The following is a 21,587-nucleotide window of genomic DNA, read 5'->3' as shown; positions in this document are numbered from 1 at the left end:
AAACATTCCAACCGAAGTCTCATCTGTTCATCTGATCTAAATTTTATTTTATTTTTTTTAAAGACAGGTGTTTTGGTCAAATATTTGACTTTTTCTATCCTGTGTGTGGGGTTAAATCAGCTTCTCTAATATCAAAGTTTCCTTTCACACCAACTTTATTCACTGTCCTGCTGCCCAAAGTCCTTGTGTCTAATGATACCAGGCTGACACTACCCATTCTGATAACACACTGAATTCTTGCCAACAAGAAAGAATGCTCATGGGATGCAATGAATAGTTAGGGACTAAACCATTTTAAAATGTTATTGGTTTGCTTACTTTCTAGAGGATATACACACAGGAACAATAATAAAATTTCAGAGGAGCCAAAACCTTTCTTCCCCCTTCCACCACATAAACTACCTCCTCTTTTACAAACAAGTGGTTATTTACAAAGCTGGTTAAAAAGTAGTTTAAATTCATGATTCATTTTTAATTTCTCAGCCACATATTTTGTTTTTCTCCAATTATTTAAGAATTATTTTATTGCATGTATCGTTCAGGTAGTTCAACATTGTTGTGATTTTTTTAAAAAACATAGTTAGAAAAACAAGGGGGGAAAAACATGGTACTCGTTTTGAAAATGATCATTAAAATCAAATTTATCTCAGGAAGAAAAGGAAACCAAGAATGCAGCTTAAGCAAAAAGATTTTTCTAGTATTGTACTTGTTGACTCGGAGGTGACTGATGATTAGGAGACTAAACGCACCCACCCTTTTCTGCTCAAAATACCTTCTTTACACATAAACATGCAGAATCTTACCTTAAAGGGGACCATCACAGGCTACTCTATCTCTGCTCTTTTATTCCAACTAAAGATCATTCATTGGTGTTTTTAAAAAGTTAAATGAAATCCGGAAAGCCAAATAGAGACAAGTAGAGGGAGGGAGGAAAAAAAAAAAAAAAGAGGAAACCAGATGTGTGCCTGTATTTCAGGAAGAAGGGTTTCTGAAGGCTTTTTGTGAAACGTTTTTGGTCCAGAGAAGGTGGAGGTTGCCCAGAGCATCGCGTGCCATTCTTGAAGGGCCCTGGGGCTGACTCATTTGCTTTATCATTTCTTGAGAAAACGAGAGGTGAGAGCTATCACTGGAGAGCAAAGGGTGACTTGGTGACTGATCTCTTTACTAAAATGAGTAAAGCAATCACACGCGATGTTCAGAGTCTCCCCGCTCCCAGAGGAACCCAGCAGCTTTATAGAAAGGAAGTTATTTCTATCTAAGAAGACAGGTGGCAACTGAAAATACAAATGAAGAAAAGAAGAATAAACATCTTTTTCAGATATGTATCAGCAGTTACAAATAATGAGTGCTACTCCAGTTCTCTTCTTAACTGCATATTGCAAGTTAAAATAGAATTATCGTGTTTATAAAGTTGTCTTTTTAAAGTTCTCTGCATTTCTAAACGTGTCACTTCACTTTTAACTGTCCAAATAACCCTTTAAATTTTACTTCCTCTAAAACAGGTGCAATTTTAATAGAACGTTGGGGCAAAAGCCACACACCCACCCAAAGTGTTGAGGAGGGAGGTAGGAAGTAATAAATGCCCTAAGAGAAGTCATGGGATGGTCAGATTTCCTTCCCTCCTGGGGCAATGGGGCTGGACTTTTGATTGAGCTGAATTTCAGGGACAGACTCTAATGTCTTTTCCTGTGGATCTAGGAAGGAAACAGTAACAGTAATAACAACAACCCTTGTGAAGCATTTAACTTGAGTGGGAGGAGGGAGAGACAGACACTTTTCTAAATACTTTACAAACCTATCTATTTTAGTCCTTCAAACAATCTGGAGAAGTAAATATTGTTATCCCAATTTTAGAGATGAGGAAGTTGAGACACAGGGTTTAAGAAGGAGAGTAAAACTGATGAAATCAAGGCAGACTGATCTGTTTGCCATTTTGGAGTCTAGATGTTTCTAAAGCAGATCTACGTTCTATGTGACTGGACAACATTTTTGTATTACTTCAATTAATGAAGCACATTCTCTTATATGATCTCAATTTAACTTCATTAAAGCACTGATAGGGGTGCACGGTGGCCCAGTTGGTTAAGTGACCGACTCTTGGTTTTCAGCACAGGTTGTGATCTCAGGGTTGGGAGATGGAGCCCCACTTTGGGCTTTGCACTCAGCAGGGAGTCTTCTTAAGGCTCTCTCCCTCCTTCTGCATCTCCCCCACCACCATGCTCACTCTCTCCAAAATAAGTAAATAAATCTTAGAAACAAAACAAAAAGCACTGATAGGATGCTCTTGCTGTTAAGCTTCTTACTCAGGTAAGAAAAACGAGTCTTGGGAACACTCATCCAGGAAATGATAAAGCCTCAACTAGAACACAAATCCTGTGCCTTTAATTCTTCAGCTTTTTCAGTTTTGCCTCCTGCCTTTCATCTCTGCTCCCCCTCCTTTCCTTATGATTCATGGGAAGGCTGTGATGTCTGTAAATTCTCACATCCACCTGCGGTCAGAACTGAAGTTTTAGTCCATCAGCTCTGCAGCTTTGTTCCCTGTTAAAACGTGGAAACCCTTAGGAGAAGGGGCACTTCAAATCTCTCATTTGCACTTCAGTATAACAAAGGGCCTGAGACCAGGTTTTCTTTAATAAACTTTACTTTTTAGAGTAGTTTTGGGTTCACAGGAAAATTGAAGGGGTGGTACAGAGGTTTCCCACCCACCCTGAATGAATGGGTTTGCCCCACATATGCACAGCCTTCCCCATCATCATCAATTTGATGAATGTACAGTAATGCATCATTGTCACCCAAAATTCATTATTTACATTAGGAATCACTCTTGGTGTTGCATATTTTAGGGGTTTGGATGAATGCATAATGACATGTGTCCACTATTACTTTATCACACAGAGTAGTTTCACTGCCCTAAAAATCCTTTATGTTCTGCCTGTTCATCCCTCCCTCCACCCTAACTCCTGGCAACCAATGATCTTTTTATTTATATTTCTAAATGTAAATAGTTTTTTCAGTTTGGGGGGCGCCTGGGTGGCTCAGTGGATTGGACCTCTGCCTTTGGCTCAGGTCATGACTCAGGGTCCTGGGATGGAGCACTGCATCGGGCTCTCTGCTCAGCAGGGAGCCTGCTTCCCCACCGCTCCCCCACCCCGCCTGACTCTCTGCCTACTTGTGATCTCTGTCTGTTAAATAAATAATTAATTAAAAATCTTTAAAATCACTTTTTGATGGGGGTAGTTGAACATTAGAACAGCAAACAAACAAAAAACATAGAAGATGAGGGCATTTCATTCCTAAGGTATATGGGGTGATGTGGGTTGGGGAATTGAATATCAAAAGATAAAACTCTAGCAACTTTTTACAATTGAGTTAAGAGATGCAACTCTCTGCCCCAGCCATCCCTACATCTTGCTGAAGGCTTAGCTCATGGATTTCAAACATTTTTAACAGTGAAAACCTATGTTGAAATAAAAGCTTACATTTGTGTGTGTGTGTGTGTATATATACACACATATATAATATTAAATAAAATTGTAATTGTTAAAATTTTATGTTAAAATGAAAATTTAGTTACTTCAATGAAAGTTATATACACACAATCTTATACCCACCTTAGCATCTACTTCTGCTGGCAGCCTCCAATCTATTCGTTTAAAATTTTTATTTAGTTGTATGACATTGAAAAAATCTAATTCATAATAATAAATAATATGCAAAGAGTTCCTTAAAAGAGCTCACCTGGCTGTCTTGGACTATTTCCAATAAACTGAATCAAAATTTCTTGAAGGCTCTACTTTCTTTCTGTTATGCCCAAGTTTTCGTGTCCAAGAGACCACCAAGGAGCCAAGCACTGATGCAATCACACGAAGGTTTATTTGAAAAGTTTAAGCTTGGGCCCAAGTATACCCAACACAGCGGAGTAGGGACTTGGACCCCGAGGTGACATGCTTAAGCTTGGGTCCAAGTATACCCGAGGCAGCGGTGTAGAGACTTGGACCCCAAACCAGATTACAATCAGAGTTTTTAAAGGCAGAGTAGGGGTGGACTCGGTGGTAGGTGAGGACAAAGGGAGTTATGGATGATGTAAGTCTCTAAGGAATTTTGGAAGCAGGTCTCCAGGACTTTGAGGGGCTAGCTGTTGTCTGGGGAAAAGGTTATTCATTACCAATAATAAAAATCTTCTTGTGAGACCCTTTAGATGTATATCAGTGGGTCATATGCTTGGGAATGATCGCTGACACCATCTTGGAGGTTTAGAGATAAAGTTTCACATTTCTCCTATCAAGTGTCCTTGTTAGTGAGATTTAGGTTAGGAGAAATTTAACTTTATTTAGGGCATGAGGAACTGAGTTATTTGCCTCTGGAAATTGTGCTATTGTTAGGATAGCTTCTTTGTTGTAAATCTCTAGGACAAGGGAGACTCCTGCCTTGCAGGATTGTGATCTTTGCAAGTTAACTATTTGCTTTTCCCCCAGGGCACCCAGGGGTGGCCTAGGAATGTCACACGTACTACTGAGGGGAGGTGAGCGGGTGGAGAGGGGGTGCAAGGTGCCAGCTTTTGCTTTGCCAAGATGGCTGTACTTATGCTAAAGCTAAACCTGAAGTGGGATGGCCTTAATTTTCTCGGCCTCCACACTTTCATTCCCTCATTTAAATATTAAAGTCTGACATGTATCTAAAACATAAAGTTAGCATTAACACTATCTATATAAAAATATCAAAATACGACCAAGTTATGTGCTCAATTGCTTTTATCTGAGTATTGACATATGACGAAAACATTCACCAAAATGTATTCTTGGGTCTTGCTGGGAACACAATCACATAACCATTATGATGGTATACTTTTAGTGGTGTGCCTTTATAGGCTTAAATTTTGCGAGTGTCAAGCTATAAGGCTTTCTAAATCAATCACATATCTATAAGAGCAATCTCTGAACAGAGCCAAGGTAAATGCCAGAAGAGAAGACTATTGAAGAGGACTAGCCTTGCCAGATAGTCTAAGATATTATAAAACTCTAGTAATTAAACTATTTGTGTGTTGGAATAGATAGACAATCAATGAAAGAGAAGAGGGTACAGAAATAGACCCAAATATATATAAGAGATATGAATATGATAAAGCTGAGCACTTCAGTACAACAAAAAAAAAGTGAATTTACCATTTTGCGGGGCGGGGGGGAGCCATATGGAAAACAACAAAAAAAGAACCTGGATCTCTCTCATTCCTTATGTCAAACTACATTTCTGGTGCAGGGATGTGCTAGACCTGCCATACACCAGCTGGCAGGAGCCATTTGTGCTCATCTTTTCCTAGTTCACTCTGTGTTCGGTTCACATTGATAGCTTATAATTGGCCATGGTGGGGGTGTTTACACTTCAGTCATTGGCAAATACTACAAATCAGGGCTCTTGCTGTTGTTTTTGTGTTTTGAGACCTAATTTTCCAGTTGCCTTTTGGTAAAAAAAAATTAAAAAAAAAATTCATGATATGAACCAGAAGATAATGTGAAGACTTCTTTTAGTAATTTTAGAGGTGATAAAGTTTTTTACAAAATCCAAAATATTTTTTAAAAGATACCCTACAAAGAGTAAAAATCTCCTTCTCTGATAAAGCTCTATAAGTAATGTTAAAATTAAAATGTCAAAATGGGGGGAAATAAGTACACATATAAAAAAGGGCTAATTTTTCTTATACAAAGAGCTCTAACAAATTAATGAGAAGAAGCTGAGCAATTTAATATAAAGGTGAGTAAAAGACAGCAGTTGATAGTTAACAGAAATATAACAGGCTAATAAATCTATGAAAAACATGCTCAACCTCATGCATAAGTAAGAAATTCAAATTGAAAAAAAAAAGAAATACGTTTTTAAATTTACAAAATGGCAAAAATCTAGTGTAGGCTGTGATGCTGGGGTAGATGTCAGGAATCCCATTCATTCATTGCCATTTTAGGACATTATATTAAATTAAACTTAACATTATTAAGTGAAATTTACAATCACATTCTTTCCACCTCAGTAATTTTACAACTAGGAATTTGTTGTATAAGCTTTCATGTTTTCACAAAAATGAGCAGACCAAGATGATTGTTATGGAACTGTTTGTGTTGTAGTTATCTATTACTGCATAAGAAATTACCCCACGACTTAAAAGCTTAAAGTCATAATAAACCTCATTATCTTATACAGTTTATGTGTCTCGGGAGAGGTTCTCAGGCGAGACTGTAGGCGAGGTGTGGGTGGTGGCATCTGAAGGTCTGACTGAGGCTGGGAGATCAGGTTCTAGTGTGACTCACTCATAGGGCTGACAAGCTGAAGGATGCGCAGTTCCTCACTCCACAGACTTCTCAGTCAGCGGCAGCCTGGAAGGTCCCCTTGACATGGTAACTGGCTTCTACCAGACAGAGGGACCCAAGAGAGAGCAAGGCAGAAGTCCCAATGCTTTTTTATGACCTAGTCCTAGAAGTTCCGCATCACTGTATCCATATTTCCTTCTTGTTACAGAGGTCAGCCCCATTCAGTGAGGGATGGGGATTCCCAAGGGCAATGCCCACACATGAGACTCACTGGAGGGCATCCTTTGAGGCTGGTTACCGCAGTCTAAAGTAACAATGACAAAAAAAGGAATCTCATATCCATTAATAAATAAGGTGCTGGTTAAATAAATTTCTTAAATGAAATGTTGTACAGCCTTTGGAAAGAAGGAAGCAGAAGCATCCTATATGTGCTGCGACAGAAAAAATGACCCAAATTTGGAGCATACATTTATATGTTTATAGTAAGAATCCCTGAGTATTCTCATAAAAATAGGCATATATACATAATTGCATAATGATATACATAAGAGTATACAATTTCTGCAACAACGTATAAGGAGTTTTATTAGTGGGTGGAATTGAAGGTGATAGTGGTTAGGGATATGCAACTTTTTGTTTTATGCTGTATACCTATGTGAGTAAGATTTGAGAAAAATGTTACTATGCACATATATTACATTTATAATTTTTAAAGCTAGTTTAAAAATATGCTTCATAGATATTTATAGGACAGATAAAGAAAGGGGGACATTATTTTAGCCAAGCTCAGACAGACTTCCTCCTTACTCTAGCTCCTGCTTAGAGTTGCTCAGGGTTAAGCAAGGAGAAACTTAAGAGGATTTTCTGAATTGGAAGATTGAGTGCTATGAAGTCTCTCTAATCTCCAGGTCTCTAGACTCTGCAAAACCGGATTCACATGAGACGGGAGTTATCCCAAAGCGAAAAGCCACGGTGGTGGATTTCCCCCTATTCTGAGGCCACAGAGTCCTACGGAGGGTCTGACACCTGAAAATGTGCAGGAATGGTAGGATTCACAGTGGGTAGCAGTTACACAGAGTCACTCAACCACGAAAAGCCTCTAGACACTGCAGTGTGAGTTAAACTCAGCTCCCCTGGATTTCCAAAGCATCCGCTACCAGGAGAACGGGGAATGTGAACATCGTTCCTGGAAGATCCTCAGGGACTGAAGGAGTGATCGTTTATGATGGATTATCAGGCTGGGGATGTGGCCCAGCTCAGTGTATTACAAGGTCAAGTTTGTATTACAAACTTCTATGGCAAATTCAAGAAGACCTCCGCTGGGTTGAGGAAGAGGGCAGTTGAGGACAGTCTGTAGCAAGCATGAGCAAGCTAGAGTTACAGGTTTTTAAGGACTCCTCCTAATAGTTTGTATCAAAATGCCACAAATACAATGATAATAACTGTATAAAGATGCAGCTGACATTTATTGAATGCTGATTATTCATTTACTAATTATGCCCACTTTACAGATTAAAATGAGGAGAATAGGAGAAGCTAACCAATCTTCCCAGGGATATTATATAACTTTTTTTTTTTTTGGAATTTCAGCTTTAACAAATAATTCAAAACAAATAATTTTTAAAAAATGTTGAATCAAACATTTTAAAAACTTCCAAAGCACTTCTGCCTAAGAAATCAGAAAACCACTGCTTTGCTGATCCAACATTTGAACCAGTGAGTAGAATTTACAGAAGGATAGATTCTGTTCAGTATAAAGTATAAACGTATTTATAATTAAACTGTCAATCATGGAAGGACATTGCCTGAGATAGTAAACTTTCCATCACTGGAAATGTTCAAGGGAAATTGCAACTGCCACCTGTTAGGTGCATAGTAGAGAAGTGTGAACAGCGTATCCTGGGGTTCCTTTCACATCTAGTCTCTGATGTTTCTGTGAGAATAGAGGCTTCTATTTTGTTATCCTTCAGGTTGAACTGAGTTGGAGCTGCTGACTGCAGAAGGCGTGATTAAGTGTATCTCCTAAGATTGTGGGGTTTTAGTAATAGTGAACAGATATAAAGTACTTAATTATGTGTTTTGCCCTGTTTTAAGTGTGTTACGTATATTAACATAAGTAATCCTTTCAACCACCCTCATGAGACAAGTATTATTTACACCGAATTATCTAAGGTCCAAATCTCAGTGTCTTGCTGCGAAATCCATGCTCTTTCACACTGTGTTATTGTAGTGAGATATTCGCAGTTATAGGACCCTACTGGAGGAGAAGAGTTTAGCTAAAATACTGCAGATAAATGAATAAACAGACACAGGAAGTGGTTTGTTGCATAATAGGGAGTTTCTGTCCATGTTTCTAGTTATGTCTCCAAAGCACAGGTTGATACTTTGAAAAAATCAGTGCCAGAAAAGCCTCCGTATCATTAACATTCTTCGTTTCTGAATTGAGTACAAGTCAGCTTAATCTAACATGTTCAATTTAATGAAGAAAAAAAAAAAACATACGGAGAAAACTATAAAAATAGCATTAGCAGAGCATAAGTTCCCTAGCCTTTTTTTTTTTCTTTATTTTTTCCATAATGATAGGCTTTGTTTTCACAGAAGAACTACCACGCAGTTACAGGTCCCTTATTGAATACAAATCATGGTGACTTGCTGGAAGGCACCCAGCTGTGAGGGGTCGTCTTGACTCCAAAGGAGCTTTCCTAGCTCAGACTACCTGTGGCTGGGAACACTTACCCAGCCCCACACCTCAGCTTTACTCATACTTGCAATGGGGATAATGGTACCTGTCTCATAGGAATATTTCTAATATTGAATACATTAACTCATGTAATTTAGAATAGTGCCGGCCACGTAGTAAATCCCCAGTTAGGGTAGCTATTAATATTAGCTAGTGTGAGGAGAAATAGAGCATTTAAGTGTAAATCTAAATTTGCGAAGAGGTAAATGATACTGCTAAGCAGTGCGTGAGAAACAGAAAAGAGTTACAGATACCAAATATTCCTGGGTTCAACGTGGGGTGAGATGGATATGGTGGGGGCACTAGGGCCGACTGTCAGGGGGACGAGGCTTTTGCAGGGCCAGGGAACAAATTCTTCTGGCCATCTTTGATGTGGCATACTTTCAAATGCTGTCCCCAGTCTGTGATGTGCACTTGGACATAAAGGAACAAAACAGAAAAATAAAGAAGAGAATTATAATTTTAAATAATACATGGGAAACAGTGCTAAATAAAAGAATTAGATACACAGAGGTAAACATGTTACTTCCTTCCCCCAATAAATATATTTATTAAAATGTGTTTAATATTTTGATAGATGTTAAGTACCTATCACTGAATTGTTTTTCACTTTTCTGGCTAAATTTCTCCATTGGATGTCTCAAATTTCTTAGTTTAGTTTATTTTTTTTTTAATTTTATTTATTTGTTTGTCAGAGAGAAGGGGAGGCACACAACCAGGGGAAGCAGCAGGCAGAGAGAGGAAGAAGCAGGTCCCTCCCTGCCCCCAACTCGGTTCCAGGATGGTGGGATCATGACCTGAGCAGAAGCTGGATGCTTAATGGACTGAGGCACCCAGGTATCCCTCAAATTTTTTAGCTTTAAAGGTAATGATTATTTCCACGGGGCGCCTGGGTGGCTCAGTGGGTTAAAGGTAATGATTATTTCTTACATTGACCAGAACAAGTGAAAAGCAGTTTAATTTTGATTTTTAAATTAAAAATTTATTTTCATGCCAACAGCGGTTTTTATTTAAGACCCCACAGACCGAAGCCCTGGAATTGGTAAGGTCACTTTTGATGGTCACTGCTGCCCAGCCTGGTGGAAAGCTCCGGGCAGGTAGCATAGGTGTTTATTTGTAAGGCCGAAAAATCCAGCTTTCCCACACAGGAAAACATACAGGTACATTTATAATTCCTATCTGGAGGGGAGTAAGCATGATGCAAATAACTCAATTTTTCTTCCTCACAAGTTTCATCTACTCCTTACTTTTAAAGTGAGCATGGTGGTGGGTATTAAGGAGGGCACATATTGCATGGAGCACTGGGTGTCGTACATAAACAATGAATCTTGGAACATTGCATCAAAAACTAATGATATATTTTATGGTGACTAACATAGCACAATAAAAAAATAAATTAATAAATCTAGTGCAAATAAATAAAGTGACCACTACTCATTTGTCCATTTTTCTGATCCCTTGTTTTAATGTCTTCGGGATGATTTTAACTGATTTACTAAATACCTAATGTTCAGACAACACTTACGAGGTTACAGAACTCTTTCTCACACATTATCTCACAGTAATTTGGAGAAGTTCACATTACTCATTCTAGTTTCCAAATGAGGTAACTTAAGAGTAGAGTCTGTGTGACTTTCCCTAGATCACAAAGGGATGACTGGTCCGTCTGCAGCTGGATAGAATGGGAATATTGTAAAAGGTTTCAGAAATGATCAGTATGCATTTAAGGGACCCCTGGTGTCTGGTTGAAAAAGGAAAATTTGGGGTAGGGACAGACAATACAGACTTATATTTGAGTCTCTGCCTGTATTTTTTTTTGTGTATTGTCCTCTATTGGTCTTACTTTCATTTCATTTTTGTTTTTGTTTTCTCTCTGAAAGAAAACTAGAGGGTTATTTTTCCTCACAAGCTTCACAACCCTGCCAGGGAGAGCAACAAATTCCCACGACTTCCTGACTGTGGCCTGGGGTCCCTATTCAGAGAAACAAGAGAGAGAATGATAGCACAAGATGCCCCTCCAGCAGCAGAGACACATCGGATGGCTGGGTCCCAGGAAGCTTTTCCCAGAACTGTCCCATTGCTTCATCCTCATTGGGATTAAAGTCAATTGTTAAAGCCACAACTCTGTGTACTGGCTTCATGAGCACCTAGAAAATATGGCCTGGGTTAGCAAAGCTACTTCCTACTGTGAAATGCTTTAATAGAAGTGGTGGTTCGAGAGGCCTGGAGCAACATAAAGAGTTTTTACAAGAGAGAGGGGGGCAGGGCCATTGGAGGACAGGTTATCAGATACCCCAAGAGCCTACAGATAAGCGATCTTTGGCCACCAAAAAAGGTGAGAAGTTGCACCCAATCCTGGAAATATGAACTTGTGGCCTAATGGCACCTTTGGAGTCTCTTTAGTTTTAGTGTAAGATGTAAGAAAAAAAAGGATGAAGAGAAGTTTCAAAGATCAGGAAAAATGGAAAGAGAGCACATACAGAGGAAAAGAAAGGTAAGTGGAGGGTAACGGCAAAGGTAAAAGCTAAAGGTAAAGAGAGGGCTTTAGCAGTGTGACACTTTGTTTTATATGTCAACTTGGCTGTGCTACTGTGCTCAGATAGGAGGTCAAAAATTATTCTGGATGTTTCTGTGAGGGTATTTTTCAATAATATTAACAATGAAATCAGTGAACTTTGGGCAAAGCAGATTGCCTTGCATAATGTGGGTAGGCCTTCTCCAATCTTCTGAAGGCCCAAAGAGAACAAAATACCCACCACCCCTGAGCAAGAGGAAAATCTGCAGTCATTGGCCTTCGTTTGGACTTGAACTATAGCATCAGCTCTTTCCTAGGTCTCCAGTCTGTGGGTTTAAGATTTTGGACTTGCCAGCCTCCATAACCACATGAGGCTATTCCTTAAATAGATCTCCGTATGCACATATATACCTTGATGGATGGAAATATATCTATATTTATATCTATATCTATATCTATCCATCCCATATACATCCTACTGGTTTGATTTCTCCGGAAACCCCTGACTAATACAAGTGAGTTGTAATCCTCGGACTACAAGAAAGAAAATTGAAGCTGGTGAACAAAAACCAGGGATACAACACCAAGAAGACAAACTGTGGCTCTGGCAACATACGGGTACAGAATGCAGTCTTGGCCTCTTAATTTTTTAGCATTAGTTTCCCTTTGCTAACTTTTCTTACTTCTAATTGAATTCATCCCATCTATTTTATGTGTGATTATAAATCACTTTAATTCTTTTTTAGGATACATTAGAAGTATCATAAGTAAACAGTCATTTTTGAAGCAATTATGTAAGGCTAGATTTAGATTTCCACATATAAGGAAGGGACACATGAATTATCCAAATCAAAGAAGAAATGATGAAGAGATACAGATGATAAATCCCCAGAATTTAAATTAAATTTAAAGATGCTCAATGAAAGCCCAAGTGTGTGTGCAAGGGAAAATATTGTAATAACAAAAAAGTAAGTATTGAAATTAATCCAGAGGATAAAACATCAAGTCACAGAGATATGATAATGAACTAAAAACTCTACATTAAAAAAAATAAAAGATGAGTTACAAAAAAGGAAAATGAGTTTGTTTTAGGATATCCACCTAAATTTTTATGAGATTTATGTAATTAAAAATATTTATAATGAGAGAAAATTGAAGGGTTCAAGGAAAAGACATATGAGTAGAGAAAACAGTGTGAAACAATGAAAACATTTGCTATGTTGTCTTTGTACATACGCATTTCAAATGTGTATACTCTAACATATTTTTCTGACTTGATAATAACTGATATACAATTTCATCCTATGCCAATAAGGAGTCTGAGGCATTTATGACTTTATGTAAGATGATAGCAAGGCACTGAAAAATTATGAGGAACAAATAACTGAAAGAATGTTCCACCACAGAAGTATAATAATGAGAGGACTCTACCCCAACAGCCCACATAAGAACCTGGCCAGGGTGTAAACCTAACCATGTATCAACACTGAAAGAAAGCCTAAAGACTTCAGGAAGATGTGTTCTTCAGCTTCTAACTCTTTTTCTCAACAGAAAATATCCTTCAAGCAGAGAGAGTCAATTATCATATGGTTTCACTTATTTGTGGAGCATAACAAATAGCATGGAGGACATGGGGAGATGGAGAGGAGAAGGGAGTTGAGGGAAATTGGAAGGGAAGGTGAGCCATGAGAGACTATGGACTCTGAAAAACAACCTGAGGGTTTTGAAGGGGCGGGGGGTGGGAGGTTGGGGGAACTAGGTGGTGGGTAATAGGGAGGGCACATATTGCATGGAGCACTGGGTGTGGTACAAAAACAATGAATACTGTTATGCTGAAAAGAAATTAAAAAAAATATATATCCTTCAGTCTCATCTCTTTGCTCACCTGTGCTGTATCTCATACCAGTCTGAGCATGAAGTAACAATATTGTGGTGGCTTCCCACAGATTGTGTGACCATCCGGGAGGAGGCCAGATATTTGCTCTAATGCTTGGGTTGGCTTAACCCCTCCACAGAGCTTCCTCTAATTTGGTGGGAATCAAAGGGGAGCATGGAGGGTTGTGGGTTTTTGTTCTTTAATTGGGTAACTTTCCTTTCATTTCCCCATTCTAGGGATTGCCAAGGAAACCATGTTGAGGTTTTGCAGCCATTGGTAACAGGCCCTTCAAGTGTCACTAAAACATAATTTGAAGAAAACAAAAAGGAAAGCTATAAAAACTGGAATTTTTTAAGGTTTCTTTCTTTACAAACATGAATATGCTCAAGATCCTCTACAACTCATTAGATGTCTCTGTGGTTGAATCAGAAAGCTATTGCCTTTAGAAAACATAACCCAGAAACTGTGGTCAACTTGGTAGTTGGTCATTAATTTCAGTGTAACTTCTAAACGCCCAAGCTAAAACCCTAAAGAGGTCACATATCTGGGGCATTGTCCAGCACCCACCCTCTGAAATAACCTTCCCTATATACCTTGCTGAGTGTTAAAGCTGTGATTATACAGCTTGAATTTTACTTACTAGCATGTATAGAAAAGATACTTGAGTGCTGCACAGAAAGTTCTACAAATCCTAAAGAATTATTAGAATCTGTGAAATAATTCTTTTTTCTACCACATCTGATCTCTTAAAGAACTATTTAGAACATAGCATGAATTTAATTTATCTTAACAGGGAGGGTAAAAACAGGAAGAGCTCTTTAAACACATTGATAAAGTAATGACAACTCATGATAAAAAATTAATGTAACAGAATGGAAAGTTCTTTCTGATAAGAAACACCTACATGATGGAAAAAATATGCATGAAGAAAATAATGTTTTGGGGTGCCTGGGTGGCTCAGTCATTAAGTGTCTGCCTTCAGTTCTGGTCGTGATCCCAGAGACCTGGGATCAAGCCTTGCGTCGGACTCCCCGCTTGGTGGGAAGCCTGCTTCTCCCTCTCCCACTCCCCCTGCTTGTGTTCCCTCTCTTGCTGTTTCTCTCTCTGTCATATAAACAAATAAAATATTTTTTTTTAATTTTTAAAGAAAATAAAAAGAAAATGATGTCTTAAGACCCTAAAAAATCCATGTTTTCTTAAATATTTGTATTTACTCTAATTAATAAATACCTGCAGTTAAGAAAATCAAATATAAATAAGGCTTATAATGAAAAGCAACCATTTTCTATCCCATTTCTATCTACCCCAGTCCTGCTCTCCAAAAGCAATGACTTTTAATTCTTTTAGGTCCATCTTCTTTTACCTCCATGTTTCTAAATAATAAATTTAATCTCTTACCTGTCTGAGGACATTAATACTACAGGTCTGTTGGTTTGTTGTTTCTGCTTATTTCTATCTCTCTCTTTCTCATGTTTGGAGATTTTCCCAAAAGTCTGATGATCCATTCCTCTAAAGAGGCACTAAAAACTGGGTTGGGTGCTCTGGGGGTGAAGAGACAGGTGTGCAGAAATGGGGGCATGCAAAACAGAGGAGAGAGCTAATAATCTTGTGGTAAAATGCCAAAGCTCCAACTGGTATTATTTTTTTCATTTAGATCTGTTCCAGAAAATAGTTTTCTAGAAAACAGCCCTTAAATATCCTGCCCAGCTAGAAGCCGAACTCCATTGGAGAAAGAGTCTGGTTTTGGTTTTGAGTCTCCAGTCAGTAGCACACTTTCCAAAAACCCACTTTCAGTCCCAGGCTGTCCCCTGCCTTTGAAAGTTTTCAATAATAGGGAGAAATGCTTACGACATAAAATTAAAGGGGAAACATCAGGATACAAAATTATATACCCAGTATGATTTACCTATATTCAAACATGCATGAAATAGCTAGAGAGAAATATACCAAGATGTTGAGCAGTTTTGATTATTTCTGAGTAGTGTATAAAATGTGATGGTTACTTGCTTCTTGATACTTTTGTTTATTTTCCAAAATGTCCACCAAGTATAGACATTAATTTAAATAATAGGAAAAAATATTCGGTTTTTAAAAAAAAACGCATATCAAGATGTCAACAAGAAAACCCACCAAATTGCATGTTGATATCAGAGTAAAAAGTTTCTCAGCTCCTAGCTTAAAAGATTTACAATTAAATCTTTAATATTTCTTTACATTTAGAAAATCTGAGTAGTGTGCTAAGAAATATTCTACTGATATGGGGAAATATTGAAATGGCCATTTGAGAACTTGGAAGCGCTGTTAAGTCCTGACTCAATCTTTCTCCCCACTCCCCACTCAACAATTTATTTAGTCATTGGGTTTTCATTAGTTTTATCATCTAAAAACAGCCTAGGTGAAAATCACAGCCTGGGGAGTATACTCAATAGTATCGTAACAATGTTACATGGTGAAAGATGGGGACTATGCTTTGTGGTGAGCACTGAATAAGGTATAGAATTGTTGAATCAGTGTGCTGTACACCTGGAACTAACATTGTATGTCAACTACACTTCAATAATAAAAAAAAAAGGTCTACAGTCTAGCTTTGTAGGTTTTGAATTTTATACAAATGAAATAACACTGTATGTCTTAATCTATAGGAGTTTTTTTTTTTTCCACTCCATATTATGTTTGCGGGTTTTGTGGGTAATTCTGGTATTTATATTTCTATTCTAGTGAATACCTTTACTATTACATCTTTATTTAGCAGCTTAGTTCTTCATTTCTTTAGACAGTAGCCATTAGTTTCCTCTAAAATCAGTGAGAAATTAACATTTTTACATTTCCTTCCCTGTAACTCCAGCCGGAAGACAAGCCATATTGTTTGTACATTTTCTTCCTTTGATTTATCCATATAGTCTACTTTCTGATTTCTCCACTTTCATTTTTAGTCCTTAAAAGTAAAATTGTACACCATTTATATGGACAAGCAAATTTTGAAATTTGAAATTTGTACCTTGAAATATCCTTGCTTATTTGTAAATTAAATATATGCATCAATGTACTCATTTATTATGGACAAATGATTAATTATACACAAAAGTGGAACTTTTGAAAGGATAAAAATGTTATCTTTCTTCACTGAATTCCCATGCACATACCCTGGAGAAGAGACCCTCTCCTGATTTAGACGAACAGTCTTCAGTCCTTTCAGGGTCATGTATCCTTTTGAGAGTCAAATTAGCATTATGAACTCTAAGAAAAATGTACACATTTCAACGGGATGTCAGGCAAATCACAACTCAGGAACTTTCTAGGAATTCAACATTATTGGGATTATAGACATTGCCCACTCCAGAATCTCTGTAATGAAGAGAAAAATGAAACATACTGGAGCCATTTGTCAAGATACACACATGATAGTCAGAATAACCCTGCTTGATTAAATAAGTAATAACGTGTTTAGTTAATCTCTCCAACAGTACCATAGTTGAATGGAGAGATCCCAAGCAGTTCTCTTCTCTCCTTCCTCCCTCTCCTTTTCTGTCACGTTTTCCCTCTCTCATGTCCCTCCTCTTCCCCTCCCTTGTCTCTCACTTCTTGTTCACTTCTCATTTTCTCTTCCCTCTCCTCCTGCCTTTCAAAAAGCCCCCAAAACCCAGGATTAGATTTTCTTCAACAAATGTGCTCCACCTACTGGTACCTTAAAGAGTTTCATATTTAAACACAATTTGAGAAACTAGAAACACTATCAGATATGTCGATGGAAATGATTTTATTACCTAAGTTTTAATATCTCAGAAGATCTTGGTAATTTATGGACTAAGATCATTTCTAAAAATCTAAACTTAATACTTGATTTATCAACATATTCATACGGAGCATGTGTTATTTTAATATCCTCTCATGTAGAAGCTCAGCTACTGTAATGTTTTGGGTTTTTTGGGTTTTTTTAAAATTTTTACTTATTTGACAGAAAGGGAAATCTCAAGTAGGCAGAAGTAGGCAGAGAGAGAAGCTAATAAAATAAATAAATAAATAAAGCCTAGCTTTATATGCATTTCTTAGCTATATTTTTTTAAATATTTTATTTATTTATTTGACAGAGAGAGATCACAAGTAGGCAGAGAGGCAGGCAGAGAGAGAGAGAAGGAAGCAGGCTCCCCACTGAGCAGAGAGTCCGATGCGGGGCTCGATCCCAGGACCTGAGATCATGACCTGAGCCGAAGGCAGAGGCTTAACCCACTGAGCCACCCAGGCGCCCCAGCTATTGTAATGTTTTAAAACTTATCACAATCATATCCAACTTGTCTCTTTTTTTAAAAAAGATTTATTTATTTATTTTAGAGAGGGAGAATGTGAGCAGGGAGAGGGGCAAAAGAAGTGGGAAAGGGAGGGAATCTCAAGCAGCCTCTTTGCTGAACATGGAGTCGGGTGAGGGGTTCAGTCCCAGGACCCCGAGATCACGACCTGACCTGAAATCAAGAGTTGGTTGCATAAAATAACATGGAGGACATGGGGAGATGGAGAGGAGAAGGGAGTTGAGGGAAATTGGAAGGGGAGGTGAACCATGAGAGACTATGGACTCTGAAAAACAATCTGAGGGTCTAGAAGGGGCGGGGGGTGAGAGGGTGGGGGAACAAGGTGGTGGGTATTAGTGAGGGCACGTGTTGCATGGAGCACTGGGTATGGTGCAAAAACAATGAACACTGATATGCTGAAAAGAAATTTTAAAAAAACCATCAGAAAAAAAAAAAAAAGAGTTGGTTGCATAATGGACTCAGGCTCCTGGGCACCTCCCCCAACTTGTCCCTTTTGATGTCCTGCTTCCCTATTCCATTGGCTCAAGAAGATGCTTCTCATCCTCCTTCTCTGACCCCTCTTCCCAAGCTTATTTTTCTGCTCCCAGTTCAGTCTCTTACTTTCCTTTCTTACTACACTGCATGAACTTCCTTGCATGACTCACCTTCTTCCACTTGTTCAGTTATTGCCTTTACACCAATAATTGGTAAATATTTGTTTCTAGATTGAACTTCTCTCCTGAGCCTTAGACTCACATCTCTAAATACCAGCTTGCAGGCATGTCAAGCTCATCCAAACTGTTCTCCTCTCTTTTGTTTAGGACATCGAACCTTGTCCACTTATCCACTGCTATTGAACAATTCACCCCAAATTTAATGACCTAAAACAGCAACCATTTTATGATGTTCACAGCTTCTGTGAGTCAAAGATTATGACACAGCAGAGCCAGCTTGTCTCTGCTCCACATACAAGGGCGTCACCTGAGAAGACTATCTTGCTGTTAGAAGATATTGTATTTGCCTCATATTACCAAAACGGCGGAGGAGGAGAGGGAGGTAAAGATGAAAAGAGGTCCTTGTTCTTTGTTTCCTAGAAACATGCACATTATTTTTAAGTATCACATTCATGTTAAATAGCGTATAAGATCAAGTTCATAACAAGAATAAAAACTACTTCCTGCAGAAGTTAATCTGTACTGATATAATTTAAAATGTTCTTTTGAACACAATATTTTTTAAGATTTTATTTACTTGTCAGAGAGAATATGGTACTGAAATTTTTATTTTAATTTTTTAAATATTTCATGTGTTTGTCAGAGAGAGAGAGCACAAGCAGGGGGAGCAGCAGGCAGAAGGAGAAGCAGGATCCCTGCTGAGGAGGGAGCCTGATGAGGGACTCCATCCCAGGACCCTGGGATCATAATCTGAGCCAAAGGCGGACACTTAACCAACTGAGCCACCCAAGCATCCCTCTACTGAAGTTTTTAAAGAAACTACAACTTTAGCCATAAGCAATTGATAAGTTAGCTTGAAATTTTGCATATTAAACTTATTTGAAGGATGTAAAACAGCAGACATGGAACATTCTGAAAGCCTCAGGCTGCCTCATTAAATCAGAAAAGGAAAGCAACTTGACCAACCTCCATTTTTAATTTATAGATGCATTATTCCCTTGCTGTTAAACAGGCATCCAACTGGTGCAACTTTAATTTATAAACTTTAGTTTATACTTCCCTAACCATTTCTTAAGCAAATGTGTCCCTGACAGAGTTGATGTTGCAACTCTAAAGGAGGATAAAGCCAATCTGTTTTCCCAGATGACTGTATTTGTGTCAGCTCCTTGAAACCATGATGGATTAAACTGTGTCAATTTCTATATTCAAGCATGCTTTGAAGTATGAATGGAATTAATAGGTGAAACATTCTTTAATTTTTATTTTTTTTATTAACATACAATGTATTATTAGCCCCAAGGGTACAGGTCTGTGAATCACCAGGTTTACACTCCACAGCACTCACCATAGCACATACCTTCCCCAATGTCTATAATAATAGGTGAAGCATTCTTTGAAACGCTGATTACTGATTCATGAGTTTAACTTCTAGACTCAAAACCAAGTACATTGATTGGAAGATGAAATGTAGTTTAATTACCTTGCTCTGCTGGTCTGCTAGTGTGAATCTGGTATTAACCGACCCTTAAAAACAAGTCCTTGAGGTTTTTTCTTGTATAGCCTACGACTTAGTTTCAGGTAACAATACTAGATTTAGTCAACTATTTGTAAATGTCTAAGCTTCACTAAATTAAATGTGCTAATTTAGGTTTATTATGAAATTGGAATTTTACAAGTATGTTTCTTTAGGAAGGAGGATCAACTTTTTAAAATGTGGAATTTCAAATACACAGTAGTTATGTCAGGGATGATACAATACAACCCTGAAAACCATTTCTAAACAGGTTTTAAGAGATGTATACTTCTCTTAAGGGGAACTTCTGTCTTCACAGAATAGGAATAAGACAGTTATATAGAAAGCCAAACAATACTAAGCTTGATCACACAATATACTGCAGAACAGTGTTGGAAGACACAAGGGTTAACAAGTCATTCACAAGAGAGCTGGCATTATAAATAAAGACCCACCTTGGATATTTTGGAGTAACTGTAGTGTACATTAAGTGACTAGTACATACAGACTGTGATGAGAGCAATACAAAAGATGAACGTGCAGAGGGGTAGAAGAGATTGACTCCAAGGAAGGTTTCTTGGAAATCCGAACTGGGCATGGAAGGATGGACAGAAGCATAAGAGATTCTAAGCAGAGGTGGCAGCAGCTGACCACAGGCCGGAGGGAGAGGGTTAGGAAATGTTCAGCAACATGATGAGTGGTGGGCATGAGGTCTGAATGTAGAAGGAAGGGCAGAAAAGCAAGGGCAGAGCAAATGGTAGATTGCTTTGAATGCTGGGTTGAGTTTAGCATCTTTTCTGTAGAAGGGGGGATTCCTAGAATACTTGAGGAGGGCAGTGATAATGGGAATTAGGGAAGTTCTTCTGAAAGGAGAGAATGGAGTCACAGTGACCAGAAACAGGTAGGACATTGAAGAAGTTCAAGTAAGAGGGAATGTGGGACCACGGTAGAGTGGTGGCAATGGACAGAAGATTGGGAAATCAAGAAACATTGCAAAGGTATACTCAACAGGATCTGACTAGGGCCATGAAAGAGGGAAAGAATCAGATTTACTTTGAGGTTCTGGGATCTATTTCCCTTCCCTTCGAATCTGGAGCTGGTCTTAGTGATTCACTGGGAACCAATGCAGTTTGGAGGAAGTGATACTACATAACCTCTCTGGGACTACATCAGAACGCAACCGTGACACCTCTGCCTTGTTTGCTGGAATACATGTTCTCTGCCACATGAAGACACTGTGGTCCACAGTCCTGAGTCCCAAGCTGAACCTAGCCTTTGAGTTGTCCTAACCTGGGCATAGAGGTGTCAGATGATTTCTGGCTTGATGAACTGTAACAGGAAAAGACACATAGAAGGATAAACCATAAAGGAACAGATTATTCGGCCTTCTAATATGGCGCTCTTTAGCATACAGAAGTTTTTATCTCATTAAACACTCAGCTGCATGGGTGGGTAAGCTGAGTACGGTGATGGATATAAAGCAGTGGTTAAAAATTTGCTCCAAAGCATTTACATGCTATCCCCCAAATTCCTACCCCTTATGACCACTAATATGCATGTATAAGACACGGGCAGTTAGGTGTTCAGGACATTAGGAGGTACACCCCGGGCGTCTAGTAGACTCAAAATAAACATCAATATGAATTTAAAAGAGAAATTCGGAGTAAGAGTAGAATGACCTTTTCTC

This window comes from Meles meles, chromosome 4, assembly GCF_922984935.1.
Source record: "Meles meles chromosome 4, mMelMel3.1 paternal haplotype, whole genome shotgun sequence".
NCBI classification, from domain to species: Eukaryota; Metazoa; Chordata; class Mammalia; order Carnivora; family Mustelidae; genus Meles; species Meles meles.
The sequence above is the reverse complement of the archived record's forward strand: the minus strand, read 5'-3'. Positions refer to the sequence as shown.